This window comes from Marmota marmota, unplaced genomic scaffold (genome assembly GCF_001458135.2).
Source record: "Marmota marmota marmota unplaced genomic scaffold, marMar, whole genome shotgun sequence".
Taxonomy (NCBI): domain Eukaryota; kingdom Metazoa; phylum Chordata; class Mammalia; order Rodentia; family Sciuridae; genus Marmota; species Marmota marmota.
The window spans coordinates 3,249,920-3,253,796 of NW_025999932.1; positions in this window are offsets into that span (position 1 = coordinate 3,249,920).

Genomic DNA, 3,877 nt, shown 5'->3' on the forward strand with positions numbered 1-3,877 from the left:
GTATTGCACCCTGTTGGCTCTGCTGCTTTGATAAACATGGACGCATTCAACTCCAGGTTTCTGCCTGGCGTTGTCCCACGTCTTTAGGCACCACCCAGAGACCAAGCAATGGTCAATTTGGCCAATGGGTCAGTTGGATGAAGTAGGGGCACAGTTGTCATGTGATAATCAGTCACTCTCGAGGCACAGAGATCCAGATGCATCTTCAGAAGCCCCAGCGAGAGGGAGCAGGCAGAGAGGGACACTTGCTATGGAGCTGTGGGCTCTAGCTCTGCACTCTTCACCGGTGACAGCCACTTCCAAAGTCCTGTGCTGCTTCCCCTTTAGTTTCCAAGTGACTTTACTCATGTATAATTGACATGTAATAAAATGTGTGTATTAAAGTGCATGATCTGATAAGATTCCGCATGTGGTTATGCCTGTAAAATCATCTACACAATCAGCCTGCAAGGTTTCTCGGGCCCCATGGAAATTCAGCCTGCCCCTTCTGTCTTCAGGCAACCACTGTCTCAGTTTCTATGGTTTCATTTGCATTTTCTAAAAATGTATATGGATTGAGTAATGGCCTGTAGGCGCTGTTTCCCGTCCCACGGCACAGTGGCTTTGCAAGTCACCCGTGTGCTCCCGTGAATGAACACCACTCCTTTCACTGCTGAGAAGAGCCCCACAGTGTGGCTACTCAGGTCTCTGTCCATTGACCTGCTGCTGGACCTCGGGAGTGCTCTCAGAGTGGGGCTGCTGCTGACAGAGCCACTGTGAACACTCCTGCACAGGCCTTGTGGGGACATCCGCCTGTACCTCCTTGGTGACCGTGGGGAGAGTGAGGGCTGAGCCATGTCATAGAGTCTAAATTTCAGCTTTATTTTTGAAAGGGACTTTGCTGGTTATAGACTCTAGACTGGCAATTTCCCCAACTACTCTAAAGAGGTGTCCGGCTATTTTGACAGCTGCATTGTCTTCTATGAGAAATCTGCTGGTGTTTTTCTCCCTCCTCCTCCCCACGTAATCCTCCACGCCCACCCAGACCCCCGGCCGCTGCATTGTGCTTTTACCTTTTTTTTTTTTTTCCTTTTCCCAGTTGTGAAGTCTTTGATACCGTTTTTGTCAAGTTTCTAGTGCTTTGAGACTTCTGAGCTACTGGTGTCTAAATTTCTCCATCAAATTTGGAGAGATTTCAGTCCTCCCTCTTTCTGTCCTTTGGGGAGTCCAATTCCATGTGTTTGAGCTGCTGCAAGCTTTCTCCCAGCTCATGGATTCCGTCTCTCCCTTTACGTAAGTAGATATAAAACGCACACATGCTTGTGAGCACACGTTGTATATTTACTTAGAATGCATACATGTACATGTGTGAAGCGGTGTTTCATGTTGGACAGTGCCTGTCTCTTCGTCTAGAGCTCACTGATCTTTCTTTCACATTCCTAACTGCCACCCACCCTTCCAGGGAACTTCTCACCCTCCTCCTGTGGCTTCATCTAGGCCGAGATGCAGTTCCATCTATATCTCTCATTTATCTACTTAACTGGCTTGAGAGGCTAAGGCAGGAGGACTGTGAGTTCAAGGGCAGCCTCAGCAACTTAGAGAGGCCCCAAGCAACTCAGTGAGACCCTGTCACTAAATAAAATATAAAAAAGAGCTCAGAGGTTAAGCACCCTTAGGTTCAATCCCCTGGATTGTCTGCAGTGGCAGATTCATTCTCTTTATAGATGGTGTTTTCCTGCTTTTTATTTCTGCAGATTTTATGTTGTATGCTACAAACATGTGTGTTCATAGACCAATTCTTCATCCTGGTTCTGATAAAGTGAGTTAATCTGGAAAACTGCCGCTTCTTTTCAGATTCTTTGGAAAGGGTGGAGCGATCCCCTGTGTGGACCATGGCCTTTACTCTCCTCAGGCAAGACCTTTCCGCAGGCTCTGCCCACAACCTGGGAATCCAGAGGCCGTCTGGTTCACCCATGGGAACAGGCCCTGCTCCTGGCCTTCTGAGTGCCCTGCTGTCCCTGACCCTCTGGGTGAGTCCTTCCCAGCCTGGGACAGTTCTGTGAGGCTCTCTGCCATTCTCCCTCTGGGCAGACCTCTCCTGCACTCTGTCCTGTCACCTGGAGTCCCTCAGGTCTCCCAGCTGTGTCTACTCAGAGGACCCCCAGTGTCCCCATTTCAGATCTGTGGCTTGGAAACCCTCTCAGGGCAACACGCTGGGCAACTGTTAGAGCTCATCACATGCGCTCCCATGTCTCCTGCGCTCCCGGGTCGCAGGTAACTGCCTGCCTTTAGCTGCATGGTGTCCTCTCTCTTGAAACACATTGCTTCATTTGTATGTTTTCCATGGTTTGATTCAGGCAAGAAGGTGAATTGAGACCTTGCAACTCCATCTTGGACAGAGCAGAAATCTCTGCCAGGTATCAGATTTTGCATTAATAAGTTTTTACTAATTTTATTACAAGTTCCCCCTCCATCAAAATTATATAATAATCATATAAACCCCACTAAAATAAAAATAATAAATAAATTTAAAAAGACCAGACTGTGGTCTAACATGCAAATAGCTGCGTATTTCGGTGACACAAACAAGGGCACCTCCTGTGGTCTGGCAGTGGTGGGAAGGGTGCGCATTGGGCACTCTCCTGGAGAAGGTGACAGCCATCATTCTGGAGTATGGAGGAGAGCAGAGACGGGTGGGGAGCAGAAGGCCAGGGGTGACGGGAGCCACAGAAGCCCATGCCCCTCTGATGGGTTGCTTCCTAAGAGGAAGACAGAGTTCACTGCTAAGAGGGAAAGCGTGAGAAGGAAAGGAAAGAGGGAAGGGGAGAACACAAGCAGTGACGGAAGGTGACATCCCTGTGGGTAGGTAAAGAGGAGGAGGAGGAGCATCAGTCCAAGGGACCTTCTGCTCTTGGAAAGAGGATTTTGAGTCAGTGATGTTAGGCAGCAGACGTGGCCTCTTCACTCTTATTTTGTGCTGTTAGGAAGAGGAAAAGAAAAGGAAGGACAAGGAGAAGATGGAGAAGGACCAGGAGGGACGAGTGGTGACATCTGCAGCGCGGTGCGGGGACCAGTGGAACTGCTTCTTAAATAGCAGAGTGTCTCCGTGAGACCCGCTTTCCCACAGACCCCCCTCCACCCTCCACGTGTGCTCTCCAGGCCTGGCTTGTGCTCAGGCCCACCCACACCTCCCCCAGGACTGGGCTGAGGTCCAGCGACCTGTGTGCCTCCGGCTTCTGCCTCTGCGGGTCTTTCCTGAGCAAGGGCTGCCCAGAGAGCTCCCATCCTCCCCAACTAGTTAGAGCCCTCGGCCGTGACAGACTTTCCCTTCCTTCCTGACAGAGGAGCCCTGTGGCTGTCGTGATGGAGGATTGTGCCATGGAGGTCCCGAGGGTCCTCCTTTAATGGGAGGCAGCAGGGGCGGAGCTGTGGGGAGGAAGCTCACCGTGCCTAGACCCTGAGCCCTCTTCTGACCTTTTTCTTTTAAAGCCCCTCCTCTCCTGGCATCTGGGGCCCAGAGGAAATGCAGACACAGGGCACCGGCCTTGATGAAAAGTTCCCAGGGAGCCGCTGAGCACTAACAGGACTTATTATTCCTGAACTCCTGCTAAAGGTGCAGTGATAGATGCCGAGAATAAAATGAGCCGGTGCCGTGTGTCTGCTTTGTGCAAAGCTGAAACTCAAAAGACAGACCCGAGTAGGCAAATCCTACAGATGGACAAAGGATGTGGAGACAGGCGGGAAGGAAGGGCTGGAGACAGATGGCCCACGGCGTGGGTCTGTTTTTTTGTTTTTTCTTCCAAATGTATTCTTCTGGTAAGGACCTCAGGACACTGCAAAAGGGTTATTTTTTTCATTTCATTTTTTTCTCTTTTCTTCTTCCTCTCTCTTCCCCCTT